Source organism: Oryctolagus cuniculus, chromosome 3 (genome assembly GCF_051225735.1).
Source record: "Oryctolagus cuniculus isolate XC-2025 breed Fujian yellow rabbit chromosome 3, ASM5122573v1, whole genome shotgun sequence".
Taxonomy (NCBI): Eukaryota; Metazoa; Chordata; class Mammalia; order Lagomorpha; family Leporidae; genus Oryctolagus; species Oryctolagus cuniculus.
The window spans coordinates 109,840,083-109,856,025 of record NC_142869.1 but is presented as its reverse complement, the minus strand read 5'-3'; the positions used below and the strand labels follow the sequence as shown (position 1 = coordinate 109,856,025).

At 38.8% G+C, this 15,943-nt stretch overlaps 1 protein-coding gene and 1 pseudogene across 1 annotated transcript in view; both read right to left on the bottom strand.

The window, feature by feature from the left end:
* NCKAP5 (NCK associated protein 5) overlaps positions 1-15,943 on the bottom strand; it is a 1,067,666-nt gene that overhangs the window by 1,029,818 nt on the left and 21,905 nt on the right. The window lies entirely within an intron of this gene.
* LOC149127458 (SKA complex subunit 1-like) lies at positions 8,898-14,313 on the bottom strand (annotated as a pseudogene).

Genomic DNA, 15,943 nt, shown 5'->3' with positions numbered 1-15,943 from the left:
TGCTCTCCCGGGCCACAGCAGAGAGCTGGCCTGGAAGAGGGGCAACTGGGACTAGAACCCGGTGTGCCGACGCTGCAGGTGGAGGATTAGCCTATTAAGCTACGGTGCCGGCCAGAAATACACATTTTTAAAAAATATTTATTTACCTGAAAGGCAGAGTTAGAGAGACATAGGGAAACAGAGAGAAATATCTTCCATCTGCTGGTTCACTCCTCAAATGGCCACAACTGCCAGGGCTGAGCCAATCCAAACCAGGAGCCTGGAGATCCACCCAGGTATTACATATGGGTGGCAGGGGCCCAAGCACTTGGACTATCTTCTTCTGCCTTCCCAGGTTTATTAGCAGGGAGCTAGATCGGAAGTGGAGCAGCTAGATCTTGAACTGTACTCTTTTGGGGTGCCTCCTTCACAGGCAGTGGCTTTAGCTGCTACATCACAATGCCAGCCCCAAAATACACATTTTTAGAATCCACTTATGCAGTTGAGAGGTCTTAGAAGAGAATCTAGGACCCATTGTTTGGAGGAAACTCTGCTGTTATATTATATATACCTGTTTTGCTCCATAACTGTTTTAACTTGGACAGATTTATTCTAGTTAAGCCATACATGTCAATGTATAAATTTATATTGATTAAAGAACTTTTCTAACAAAATAAATAAATAAATAAGGTGTGTCCAAAATACTTGCTTATTACAAAATTTTTTTAATGTAGCACACCAACTATATATTTAAACCATGTTAAGTGATTTGCAAGTTGAATACTGGGGGCTGGTGCCATGGTATAGGAGGTTAAGCCACCGGCTTGCACCAAGGGAGTACTGGTTCAAGTCACAGCTGCTCCATTTCTGATCCAACTTCCTGATAATGTACCTGGGAAGGCAGTGGATGATCGTCCAACTGCTTGGGATCCTGCTACCCATGTAGGAGACCAGGATGGAGTTCTTGGTTCCTGTCTTCAACCTGGCCTGGATCTGGCTATTGTGGGGATTTGGAGAGTAAAAAAACAGAAGACTTTTCACTCTGTCTCTCCATATCTGTCAACCTGCCTGTCAAATAAATAAATAAAAATAAATCTTTTTAAAAGCTAAATATTAAAATATGACACTGATATATCAGACTGCAAACAATAAAAAATATTAACATTAAAGAAGTAGTTCCAAAGTCCAGAAGCATTATCTACAAGAAAAAATTGTTTGTGTGTTTTTTAATGAAGCATAAAAACTCACTGGATTAGTCACTGAATGTGATAAATACATCATCTTTCTTACAGAGTTGTTATAAGTGTTAAATAAGAGAATTCACATAAAATACCAAGCTGAAGACCTTTTATATACTCAAAAACTGGTGATTGTCTTTAGTGTTTGTATTATTATTAGTAGTAGTAGCAACAAGTTAAAATAGTCATTATTAGTTATGATTCAGATAATTTTGCTTTAAAGTATTAAAAAAATAACAAAATCAAGGAAAACTTTACAGAATTATTAAGAGAATGAACGTTACTACACTGCTTTTTGTTCTCAAAGCATCGAATGGCATTTAAAAAGGAATAAAAGAAATTAAGATGACAAATGGGATCTAAATATTAGTGACTGATATATACATTGATTTTATGTTTATATGCAATTTTACATATTTTTTGCATTTAATTCTCTGACATATAAAAATACTATGCTTTCTTTTCTGCTCCTCATGAAACATTAGCAAAGCTGATCATTTAGCAAATCAATGTTAAAAATTATAACTGGCAAAGCAAAAGATAAGCATTATTTCCTGATATCAGTAAGAAAACTGAAAATAAATTATAAAATAGTAGCAAGCAAACATTTGGAAACCTAAAACAATTCTCCTAAATGCTCAAATGAAAGATAATGACAAATTATAGAATAATATAAAATTATGATAGTGCACATAGTATCAAAAACTTCTAAGATATAGTCAAACCTGTACTCCAAGGGAAATACAGATCTTTAAATGACTAAAATTATTCAAAAAATTAGAATAAATTATACATGAACAAATCATTCTATCCAAAAGTATAGAAATATAAACTCAGGAATGGCACAGGTAAGTTAATACAGATTAAAGTGCCAATAAATAATTTTGCAGAAATAAAGTATAAATAATTTGAAAATATTTATAATATCTTATTTCCAGAAGATCAGTAAAAATAAATCCATGATAACATCAAACTGTCAAAAGTTAAAATACAAAGAGAGACTTTTGAAAACAGTAACAAAAATATTGCTTATCACATACAAGAGAATTTCCCTAAGACTAAAAGTGGATTTTTAATTGTCAGGTCAGAAGGGTCAGGGGTGGTGGTTTCAAAGTAATAAAAGTTAATGGGGCCGATACTGTGGCATTGCGGGTAAAGCCACTGCCTGCAGTGCCAGCATCTCATATGGACGCCGGTTGAAGTACTGGCAGCTCCACTTCCGATCCAGCTCTCTGCTATGGCCTGGGAAAGCAGTAGAAGATGGCCCAAGTCCTTGGGCCCCTGCATCTGTGTGGAGACCTGGAAGAAACTCCTGGTTCCTGGCTTCGGATCAGCACAGCTCTGGCCATTGTGGTCATCTGGGGAGTGAACCAGCAGATGGAAGACCTCTCTCTCTCTCTCTCTCTCTCTCTCTCTCTCTATGTGTGTGTGTGTGTGTGTGTATGTGTGTAACTCTGACTTTGAAATAAATAAATAAATCTTAAAAAAAAAACTTTCAACCAAGAATAAAATATCTGGTAAAACTCCTTCAAAAGTGAAGAAAAGATAAAGTTTCTTGAATAAACAAAAGCCAAAGAAGTTTACTATTACTAGAATTGGCATAAAAGAGTGCTAAAGGGAGTTAAAGGGGACTGAAATAACACTGTAAACCAAGTGGACCGAATGGACATGCCCCACAAGTTCCAAACAACATCTGTAGATTCCAGATCCTTCTCAAGTGCACATGGTCACTTATTCAGGATAGATCATGTAATCATGTCAAGTTTTAAAAAATATAAGAAGATTGAAATCATAGTAAATATCTTTTTCTCATCACAATTGAATGAAACTAGAAATTAATAGAAGAAAAAATGAAAAATTCTCAAATAAATGGAAATTAAAAAACATACTCTTCAACAGCCAGGGAGCCCAAGAAGATATCAAACAGGAAAATTAAAAACCTCAAGACAGATGAAATGAAAACAGAAACTACTGAAACACAGCATGAAGTAAAAGCAATACAAAGAGGAAAGTTCATAGTCATAAATGCTTATATTAAAAAAGAAGAAAGATCTCAAATAGTCAACCCGCCATAGTCCATTTTCTTTTGCTAATAATACAATACCACAGATTGGGTAAATTATAGAGAAAAGGCTTATTTTGGTTTACAATTCTAAAGATGCAAGGTCAGTCTTGCTGGCAGAGCATCACACAGGAAGAGACAATGAGCACACATGTGTAAGCATGTCTATTTGGTCTTTTCCTCTTTTCTTATAAAGTCTCCAGAATTCAATCCTTGCAGCTCCACCCTAATGACCTTAGCTAATCCTAACCACTTTCCAAAGCCTCTCCTTTAAACTGCAGAGTGATTTAAATTTCCACCTCTTATTTTCTCACAACAGGGATTGAATTTCACCACAGAAACCTCTAAGGAACACTCAAACCATTTCTAAACCAAAGTACTAGCTTAACACTTAACAGAACTAGAAAAAGAAAAACTAAGTCCAAAGGTACCAGAATGGAGGAAATAACAAAGATTAGAGCAAAAATAAACCAGAAAAAAAAGCACAAAAAACAGTGAGGTTTTTTTTTAAGTCAAGAAAATTGACAAATCCTTACCTACAATAAGAAAGGAGAAGGAAGTGGAAGAAGAAGGAGGAGGAGGAGGAGGAAGAGGAGGAAAAGGAAGAGAAGAATTAAATAAAATCAGAATCAAAAGAAGAAACCATAGACATAAAAAGGAACATGAGACTACTATGAGCAACTGTATGTTAACAAACTTATTAATCTAGGTGAAATAGATAAATTTCTTGAAATGCACAACTTACTGAGACTAAGTCTTTTTTTTTTTTTTTTTAGATTTATTTATTTATTTGAAAGTCAGAGTTACACAGAGGGAGGAGAGGCAGAGAGAAAGAAAGAGGTCTTCCATCCAATGGTTCACTCCCCAGATGGCCGCAATGGCCAGAGCTGCACCAATCCGAAGCCAGAAGCCAGGAGCCTCCTCCAGGTCTCCTACATGGGTGCAGGGGCCCAAGGACTTGGGCTATCCTCCACTGCCCTCCCAGGCCATAGCAGAGAGCTGGATGGGAGTGGAGCAGCCAGGCCTTGAACCGGTGCCCACACGGGACGCCAGCGCCTCAGGCCAGAGCGTTAACCCGCTGCGCCACAGCATCAGCCCCTGAGACTAAGTCTTTAAGAAATAAAAATTCTTTAACAGATTTATAACCAGTATGGATATTGAATCAGTAATCAAAAAGTACCCAATAAAAGCCCATGACCAGATGACTTCTATGGTGAATTGAATCAGACTTTAATGCCTATATTTCCCAAGCTTTGTCAAAAATTGAAAAGAAAGGAATGTTTCCAAATTCATCTTTTTTCTTTTTGACAGGCAGAGTTAGACAGTGAGAGAGACAGAGAGAAAGGTCTTCCTTCTGTTGGTTCACCCCCCAAATGGCCACTATGGCCGGCACATTGCGCTGATCCGAAGCCAGGAGCCAGGTGCTTCTCCTGGTCTCCCATGCAGGTGCAGGGCCCAAGCACTTGGGCCATCCTCCACTGCCTTCCCGGGCCACAGCAGAGAGCTGGGCTGGAAGAGGGGCAACCGGGACAGATCTGGCACCCCAACCGGGACTCGAACCCGGGGTACTGGCACTGCAGGCAGAGGATTAGCCTAGTGAGCTGTGCCACCAGCTCCAAATTCATCGTATGAAGTCATTATCCTATGCCAAAGCCAGACAGAGACATCACAATAAAAGAGAACTATAAGCCAATATTCCTGATGAATATAGATCCAATAGTCCTTAAAAAAAAAAAAAAAAAAAAAAAAAAAAACTAGTGTAAACTGAGGGGCTGGCACTGTGGTATAGCAGATAAAGCCGCCACCTGCAGTGCCAGCATCCATATGGGCATCAGTCTAAGTCCTGGCTGCTCCACTTCTGATCCAGCTCTCTCCTATGGCCTGGGAAAGCAGTAGAAGATGGCTCAAGTCCTTGGGCCCCTGCACCATCTGGGAGACCCAGAGGAAGCTCCTAGCTCCTGGCTATGGATCTGTGCAGCTCTAGTCCTTGTGGCCATCTGGAGAGTGAATCAGTGGATGGAAGACTTCTCTCTCTCTCTCTCTCTCTGTCTCTCTCTCTCTCTGCCTCTGCCTCTCCGTAACTCTGCCTTTCAAGTAAGTAAATATTAAAAAAAAAAAAAAACTAGTATACTGAAATCAATAGCATTAAAAGGATCATGATGAAGTGGAATTTATTCCTGGAATGATGGCCCATTCAGCATATGAAAATCAATTCATGTGACATGTCACAATAACAGAATAAAGAATACTAATCACATGACCATCTTAATAAGTAGAAAGCATTGACAAAATTCAATGCCCCTTGTACCAAAATAACCACAACATAACAGAGGCCATATATGAAGCATATTCAATGGTGAAAACTACTCCTCTAATATCAGGAACAAGGCAAGGGTGCTCACTCTTCCCACTTCCATTCAACATAGTACTGGAAATCATAGCCAGAGCAATTGATCTAGAAAATAAATAACAGGCATCCAAACTGGAAATGAAGAATTAAGGTTGTCCCTTTCTGCAGACAAGACCTTTATAAAGGAAAGCCTAAACAGTCCAACAAAATAAACTGTTAAATCTAATAATCAAATCCAGTAGTGATAAGACACAAATCAGTTGCATTTCTATATACTAACAACAAACAAACATTGTGAAAAGGAAATTAGGAAAATAATCTCATTTATAATAGCATCAAAAAGAATCAAATACCTAGAAATACATCTAAGTTAAGAGAGTAAAAAACTTTTATTCTGAAATGAATAAAGCATTAATGAAAGAAGCTAAATAAGAAACAAATAAGAAGATATCCCATGTTCATGGATTTGAAGGTTTTTTTTTTAAGATTTATTTTATTTATTTGAAAGACAGAGTTACAGAGAGAGGTAGAGACAGAAAGGTCTTCCATCCGCTGGTTCACTCCCCAGATGGCCGTAATGGTCGGAGCTGTGCCGATCCAAAGCCAGGAGCTTCTTCCAGGTCTCCCACATGGGTGCAGGGACCCAAGGACGTAGGCCATCTTCTACTGCTATCCCAGGCCATAGCAGAGAGCTAGATTGGCAGAAGAGCAACCGGGACTAGAACCAGCGCCCATATGGGATGCTGGCGCTTCAGGCCAGGGCATTAGCCCGCTGCGCCACAGTGCTAGCCCCTGAAGATTTAATAGTGTTAAAATGCCCATACTATTGAGAGTAATCTATAGATTCAATGCAATAGCTACCAAAATTCCCATGGTGTATTTTTTTTTTTTTTACAGAAATAGAAAAACAATTCTGAAATTCACAGAATGATATCGGAGTTGGTGAACTCAAGAGGCTTCCATAGCCTTGGCAGCTCATGATAAGAGTCTCGGGTGATTACTGATGTCATAAATAAGAATGTCAATTGTTAATTCAACAACAGGGGTCACTGTACTTACTCCCCATGTAGGATCTCTGTCCTTAATGTGTTGTACTATGTAAAACTAGTACTAAACCAGTACTCTATACTTTGTGTGTCTGTATGTGTGCAAATTGTTAAACTCTTAGTAAATACTAAGTAAATCTTCTGTATATAAAGATAAAAAAAATTTCACAGAATGACAAAAGACCACAAACACCCAAATCACTCTTGAGAAAGAACAAAGCTGGAGGCATCACTCTTCCAGATTTCAAAATAATACTGTACTGGCATGAAGCTAGAGAGATTGACCAATGGAACAAAATGGCCAGAAATAAATCTACACATGTATCATGCACTTGATCTTTGATAAAGGTACAGAGTAAACACAATGGAGAAAGGACAATATCTTCAACTAGATATCCACACATGGAAAATGAAATTGACCTTTATCATACACTATACACAAAATCAACTTTCAAAGGATTAAAGACTTAAACATAAGACCGGAAACTAAATCCCAGGAGCAAACATAGAAAGATTCATGACATTTCCTTACCAATGATTTCCTGAATATGACACTAAAAGCACAGGCAACAGCAATAAAAAATAAATGGGACTATATCAAACTAAATCTGCACAGAAAAAAAGGAGTGAGAAACCAACTATATAATGGGAGAAATGTTTCTTTCAAACCACAAATCTTAAAAGGACTTAATCTCCAATATATTTTAGGCACTAATCAATAGTATAAATAAACAAATAATGAAAACAGCCCAAGGAGTTGAATAGAGACTTCTCCAAAGAAGACACATAAATGGAAAAAATAAACACATTCATTCTATCACTATTAACAAAGAGAAAAATACACAAACAACCTAAATGTCCATGGACAATGAACGGATAGAGAAAACGTGCTTAATACATACAATGCGTTATTACAGAGCCCCAACAAAGTGACATATCAAGCAATATGTGACAACACAGATGAACCTTGAGGACATTAGTGTCAATGAAATAAGCCTAGCTCCAGAAAGGCAAATACAACATGATTCAACTTATATTACATATCCAGAGTCAAATTCACTGTGCTTCACTGCCTCCTCTATACCAAAGGCATCTAAAACAACTCAGCAGTTAGCATAAACTTGGTAGCAAAGCTTGACTACTGGAACCCAGTAAACAAGGAAGGCTATAAAACAAATTTATTCATGAATCCTTAAATGAAGGAGTAACAAATCAGGTGCTACAGTTTAAAAAGGGAAGAGTCAAAGACAAGAATGACTGCTATGATTAAATTACAACACTGCATCAAGAAGATATTTGTGAAACTCAACATATCTTTACTTTTGTTAATTCAAAGTGAAGCAGAAACAGAAAGATACTTCCATAATAATGACAAGATAGCTCCATCCATAATCAATAACCAAACACAGCAAATAATAAGGGAGGACATATTAATAATGACAGACAATATAAGGGTGTCTCAACAAAGACTTTATAGTAGATATGACAAGATTAAAAAGAAAAAAGCTTTTACAAATACTGGGGAAAATTGGGTTTTTCATATTTTATGCATTTCTGAAGGTGAAGAAACAGAAGTGGGTCAAGTTTAGTAAATTCATGCTGCAGAAGGTGAAAGACATAAGTGCTTTGAATTCAGGTAAAATGTAAAATCATACTTTTTGGTTATGAGGGCCTCTTTTCTTATTATTATATCATAATTTTATATCACATCAATGCTCTTTCATTACAGTTTGAGGTTTACAGACTGGTTTATATGAAATGCATTTCAAGTAAGCTGCTCCCTCAGGACATTCGGGAAGCACAATAATCAGGTGGATAAGCTTCCTCTGAACCCAATTTCTAGGACGTTTACCCACAGATGGAGATGTTGTTGATGGAATTTAGACACCAGTGACCTTTTATTCCAAAGACCTTATCTTCTTAACCTTTTTCTTCCAAAGTCACATCTGTACTCATCTCACTGGGGTCTCAGTACTGTCCACTAACACAAGAATTGGACATGAGTATTGCTTAGTTCAATTACATGCTTTATGCAGAGGCTTACATGATAGGTGGTTAAATATTTGCTGAAAGGAAGGGAATTCTGAAAATACAAATGCTTTATCCAAAAGTAGACTATATTTTCATACAAACCAGGAATAGGAAATAAAATAGCTAACAAAATTATATTTAAGACAATTACATACTCTTTCCAGGGGTCACTTCAAAAGCTCAAAATGGCCTCAGGTTATAACGTATAGGGTAAGTCCACCCCCTCAGACCTCCAATAGCATCCAGCAGTGCTGTAAGATATTTAGTATCACATGAAACCTCTTGTCAACTTCCCAAGCTGTGATCTCCTTTATATCAACTTCCAGTATAAAATAATGACCTTTGGTATCATTTGTTTCTTCACTGAAAAATTTCTGATAAAGATTTCTGGTCACAGAATTCATAGACGTATTTGGTTGATGGAGAATCTTATATTTACTAATTACTTCCTTGCTGATTTCTTTAATAATATCATTAATTTAACAATAGGTTAAGTGGGATTTCATTTATGCAGGAACACTATTAAACTCATCAGTAGTGACAAATGGTCTTTCTTTAATATTTCTTTGTTCTTTGAGTGGCTTCTTTGTGGGTACAGATTCCTCATCTCTGACTGGCTCTTCAGGGTACAGAACTGACCCATTAACCAAGCTCTGGGTTATGACTACTTGAGGCAAATAGGAAGGGATGTCTTGAGATGTTCTATATCTTTATAATCTTTGATTCACAGTTGTTCCTTAAGTAAACTGTTGGCTTGTACTTGATACTGAATTTCCAATTCCAATTTATTTAGTAGTTCATTTACTGCAAAGATCTTGTCTCCTATTTTATTTAATATACTCTTTATTTTAAAAGATTTATTTATTTATTTGAAAGTCAGAGTTACACAGAGAGAGGAGAGGCAGAGAGAGAGGTCTTCCATCCTATGGTTCACTCCCCAATTGGCCGCAACGGCTACAGCTGCATTGATCCGAAGCCAGGAGCCAGGAACTTCTTCCAGGTCTCCCATGTGGATGCAGGGGACCAAGGAGTTGGGCCATCTTCTACTGTTTTCCCAGGCCATAGCAGAGAGCTGGATTGGAAGTGGAGTGGCAGGGTATCAAACTGGCACCCACATGGGATGCCAGCACTTCAGGCCAGGGCGTTAACCCGCTTCGCCACAGCGCTGGCCCCTAATATACTCCTTTTTTTTTTTTTTTTTTTTTTTTGACAGATAGAGTTAGACAGTGAGAGAGAGAGAAAGGTCTTCCTTCTGTTGGTTGACCCCCCAAAGGGCCACTACGGCCAGAGCTATGCCAATCTGAAGCCAGGAGCCAGGTGCTTCCTCCTGGTCTCCCATGCAGGTGCAGGGGCCCAAGCACTTGGGCCATTCTCCACTGCCTTCCCAGGCCACAGCAGAAAGCTGGACTGGAAGCGGAGCAACTGGGACTAGAACCCATATGGGATGCCGGTGCCGCAGGCAGAGGATTAACTTAGTGAGCCACGGTGCCGGCCCCTATACTCTTTAAGATAGGTTCTTGGCTGGCGCCGTGGCTCACTAGGCTAATCCTCCGCCTGCAGCGCCGGCACCCCGGGTTCTAGTCCCAGTTGGGGCGCCGGATTCTGTCCCAGTTGCTCCTCTTCCAGTCCAGCTCTTTGCTGTGGCCCGGGAGTGCAGTGGAGGATGGCCCAGGTCCTTGGGCCCTGCACCTGCTTGGGAGACCAAGAGGAAGCACCTGGCTCCTGGCTTCGGATCAGCACAGCGCACCGGCCACAACGTGCTGGCCCTAGCGGCCACTTTGGGGGTGAACCAACAGAAAAAGGAAGACCTTTCTCTCTGTCTCTCTCTCACTGTCTAACTCTGCTTTATTTTTTTTTTTAACTTTTATTTAATGAATATACATTTCCAAAGTACGAATAATGGATTACTATGGCTTCCCCCCCATACCGTCCCTCCCACCCACAACCCTCCCCTTTCCCACTCCCTCTCCCCTTCCATTCACATCAAGATTCATTTTCGATTATCTTAATATACAGAAGATCAGCTTAGTATACATTAAGTAAGGATTTCAACAGTTTGCTCCCACACAGAAACATAAAGTGAAAAATAATAGATGATTTTTTTTAATGATGATGAAATCAGATCAGACCTATTGTCATGTTTAATCCCAGTGAGAGTCAAGTTGGGAGTTGATAGTTTCTTTTCTTTTCTTTTTTTTTTTTTTTTTTTTTTTTTTACAGAGGATCAGTTTAGTATGCATTAAGTAAAGATTTCAACAGTTTGCACCCCCATAGAAACACAAAGTGAAATATATTATTTGAGTACTCGTTATAGCATTAAATCTCAATGCACAGCACATTAAGGACAGAGATCCTACATGAGGAGTAAGTGCACAGTGACTCCTGTTGTTGACTTTACCAATTGACACTCCTGTCTATGGCATCAGTAATCTCCCTATGCTCCAGTCATGAGTTTCCAAGGCTATGGAAGCCCCTTGAGTTCTCCGACTCTTATCTTGTTTAGACAAGGTCATAGTCAAAGTGGAGGTTCTCTCCTCCCTTCAGAGAAAGGTACCTCCTTCTTTGAAGACCTGTTCTTTCCACTGAGATCTCACTCACAGAGATCTTTTGCCAGAGTGTCTTGGCTTTCCATGCCTGAAATACTCTCATGGGCTTTTCAGCCAGATCTGAATGCCTTTAGGGCTGATTCTGAGGCCAGAGTGCTATTTAGGGCATCTGCCATTCTATGAGTCTGCTGAGTATCTCACTTCCCATGTTGGATCACTCTCCCCTTTATTTATTCTATCGGTTAGTGTTAGCAGGTACTAGACTTGCTTATGTGCTCCCTTTGACTCTTAGTCCTTTCATTATGATCAATTGCGAACTGAAATTGATCACTTGGACTAGTGAGATGGCATTGGTACATGCCACCTTGATGGGATTAAATTGGAGTCCCCTGGTATGTTTCTAACTCTACCATTTGGGGCAAGTCAGCTTGAGCATGTCCCAAATTATATATCTCTTCCCTCTCTTATTCCTACTCTTATGTTTAACAGGGATCTCATTTCAGTTAAATTTCAACACTTAAGAATAACTGTGTATTAATTACAGAATTAAATCAGTCATATTAAGTAGAACAGACAAAAAAACTACTAAGAGGGATAATGTATTAAGTTGTTCATTAACAGTCAGGGCTATGCTGATCAAGTCACCGTTTCCCATAGTGTCCCTTTCACTTCAACAAGTTTCCTTTTTGGTGTTCAGTCAGTCGTCACCGATCAGGGAGAACATATGGTATTTGTCCCTTTGGGACTGGCTTATTTCACTCAGCATGATGTGTTCCAGATTCCTCCATTTTGTTGCAAATGACTGGATTTCGTTGTTTCTTACTGCAGTATAGTATTCTAAAGAGTACATATCCCATAATTTCTTTATCCAGTCTACCGTTGATGGGCATTTAGGTTGGTTCCAGGTCTTAGCTATTGTGAATTGTGCTGCAATAAACATTAGGCTGCAGACCGCTTTTTTGTTTGCCAATTTAAATTCCTTTGGGTAAATTCCAAGGAGTGGGATGGCTGGGTCGAACGGTAGGGTTATCTTCAGGTTTCTGAGGAATCTCCAGACTGATTTCCATAGTGGCTTGACCAGTTTGCATTCCCACCAACAGTGGGTTAGTGTCCCTTTTTCCCCACATCCTCGCCAGCATCTGTTGTTGGTAGATTTCTGAATGTGAGCCATTCTAACCGGGGTGAGGTGGAACCTCATTGTGGTTTTGATTTGCATTTCTCTGATTGCTAATGACCTTGAACATTTTTTCATGTGCCTGTTGGCCATTTGGATTTCCTCTTTTGAAAAATGTCTATTGAGGTCCTTGGCCCATCTCTTAATTGGGTTGTTGGTTTTGTTTTTGTGGAGTTTCTTGATCTCTTTGTAGATTCTGGTTATTAACCCTTTATCTGTTGCATAGTTTGCAAAGATTTTTTTCCCATTCTGTCGGTTGTCTCTTCACTCTCCTGACTGTTTCTTTTGCAGTACAGAAACTTCTCAATTTGATGCAATCCCAATAGTTAATTTTGGCTTTGACTGCCTGTGCCTCCCGGGTCTTTTCCAGAAACTCTTTGCCTGTGCCAATATCTTGAAGGGTTTCTCCAATGTTCTCTAGTAACTTGATGGTGTCAGGTCGTAGATTTAGGTCTTTAATCCATGTTGAGTGGATTTTTGTGTAAGGTGTAAGGTAGGGGTCTTGCTTCATGATTCTGCACGTGGAAATCCAATTTTCCCAGCACCATTTATTGAATAGACTGTCCTTGCTCAAGGAATTAGTTTTAGATCCTTGATCAAATATAAGTTGGCTGTAGATGTTTGGGTTGATTTCTGGTATTTCAATTCTGTTCCATTGGTCTATCCTTCTGTTTCTGTACCAGTACCATGCTGTTTTGATTACAACTGCCCTGTAGTATGTCCTGAAATCTGGTATTGTGATGCCTCCGGCTTTGTTTTTGTTGTACAAGATTGCTTTAGCTATTCGAGGTCTCTTGTGCCTCCATATAAATTTCAGCACCAATTTTTCCAGATCTGAGAAGAAGGTCTTCGGTATCTTGATTGGTATTGCATTGAATCTATAAATTGCTTTTGGGAGAATGGACATTTTGATGATATTGATTCTTCCAATCCATGAGCATGGAAGATTTTTCCATTTCTTGGTATCCTCTTCTATTTCTTTCTTTAAGGTTTTGTAATTTTCATCGTAGAGATCTTTAACGTCCTTGGTTAAGTTTGTTCCAAGGTATTTGATTGTTTTTGTAGCTATTGTGAATGGGATTGATCTTAGAATTTCTTCCTCAGCCATGGCATTGTCTGTGTATACAAAGGCTGTTGATTTTTGTGCATTGATTTTATACCCTGCTACTTTGCCAAACTCTTCTATGAGTTCCAATAGTCTCTTGGTAGAGTTCTTTGGGTCCCCTAAATAAAGAATCATGTCATCTGCAAAGAGGGATAGTTTGAGTTCTTCCTTCCCAATTTGTATCCCTTTAATTTCTTTTTCTTGCCTAATAGCTCTGGCTAGAACCTCCAGAACTATATTGAATAGCAGTGGTGAGAGTGGACATCCCTGTCTGGTCCCAGATCTCAGTGGAAATGCTTCCAACTTTTCCCCATTCAATAGGATGTTGGCTGTGGGTTTTTCATAGATTGCTTTGATTGTATTGAGGAATGTTCCTTCCAAACCCAGTTTGCTTAGAGTTTTCATCATGAACGGGTGTTGTATTTTATCAAATGCTTTCTCGGCATCTATTGAGAGAATCATATGGTTTTTCTTCTGCAGTCTGTTAATGTGGTGTATCACATTGATTGTCTTGCGCACATTAAACCATCCCTGCATACCAGGGATAAATCCCACTTGGTCTGGGTGGATGATCTTTCTGATGTGTTCTGATGTGTTCTGATGTGTTGTTGCATTCTATTGTCTCTCTCTATCTGTCTCTCTCTCACTGTCTAACTCTGCTTTAAAAAAAAAAAAAAAAAAAGATAGGTTCTTAGTCAAGGTTTCTCAGTGACAGGAGTTTTTATAATACTGCCAATATTTTTATCAACATGAGAGCATAACTTTTCCAAATCTGAGGCCATCCTGTAAGTCCTTCACATCGATCTGGAAGCAGAGGGCCCAGTGGCTCACAAGCTGTGGACACCCCAATCACTGCTGGAAGCCCAGAATCTTAGGACCTCTTTTTTTTATTTCAAAACTTTCACAGTTTTTCACATAATAATCTTATGCTTTTACCATTTGCTGATTCAGAAAATATATTGTGATTAACACCTACTATAAATTTAGCAGCATTGTAAAAGATCATTGAAATTCACTATTATACATAAAAGTCACTATAAATACTTGTGCATGATTTTGAAAAGTAGTGAACATAAGGATGCAACATACATCCTTTCAGTGTTTGAGGTTCATATGAATTTATACACTGTCTAAAATAACTGTCTCCCCTCCCACTGGTAGGAGTTCAAAGCCCTGCAAACTACTGTAGCAAACATCCTCAGATATCAGGAGGAGAAATGTGAGTGAGAAAGTATGGCCCAAAGGAGATGATTTCTTGATCTGACAAGTCTGCAAGACTATTCAGAAAAGGCTTAGTGACTCACTTTTGTCCCAAAGTTGTGAAAGGCACCTGATAAGCACATAAAATTTGGCTATTACATTTACATATGAAATACAATGCCTGGGATTCATCCATGTAATACCTAATTAGGGAAGACAGAATTGGGGCAACTACATTCTCAAAATTTAATTGGGGAAGATACATATTACATACTGAATATGGCAATCGCCTCAAACAAGAGAAGAAAGTGCAGAGTGTTCAGATAGTTATCCATTGTTTAAGAAGAGCACTCATAAATTTCCAGTGCTTCCCAACGTAGTCACATACACACATGCAGAAAGGTTTACAAATAAAATAGTGGATGATGACAATTAAATGGAAAGCAGCAACTTATTGATGGAGAATTTGTCCATTAAAAGCTTTTCCATCCAAAGTGTGTTTCAGCCAGAAATTGGTTCTTCATTCCTCCCAATAGTATGCATTCCTGGTAGCTACTTTCAGAACTTTGCCAATACCATTACACATTTGCTTTATATAGCCTTCAAGCTGCTCTGCTGTTTCCCTCTAGCCAAAGAACATTATGAAAACTACTAAGGGAATAAGAAGCAGAGACACATTGTCTCCTAAGCTTGGAATCATTGCCTGTCTGAATCTCTGCTGCTTCCAGTGCAGTTGGAGGGGATAGAGAGACTTCAGCCAATTATTATTTTATCTCTGAGTTGCCTACATGAAAATAAAATGATGATCCACACTCAATCCTCTTTTGTCAGCACTTACTCAGACTTTTTTCAACCAGCTAGACCTAGGATCAATTATGACACTGGGTGAGTTTACCTTACCTCTCTTGAACCTCAGTCTCCTAACCAGGGAATGAAATGGATGAACACAGGCAGTAATGAGTTTAAAGTACCTCATTTGCACCAGGCGCTGCCAGGAGAAATTTCCTCACTTCTCTGTTGCTCTGATGTTCCCAATTTTAGGGATTAGTCCACCACCTGTCCTCAGAATCTGGCTGTGACTTTTGTATCCAACTCTGGTTTTTAGGGTTTTAAATGAATTTGAATATTAGTGACTGCCTTGGGAAAGCATTTTGTCAGCTCCTTCAAGACTTAGAACTCCACTTAATCTTCCTTTCTCTATTCTTTCTTTTA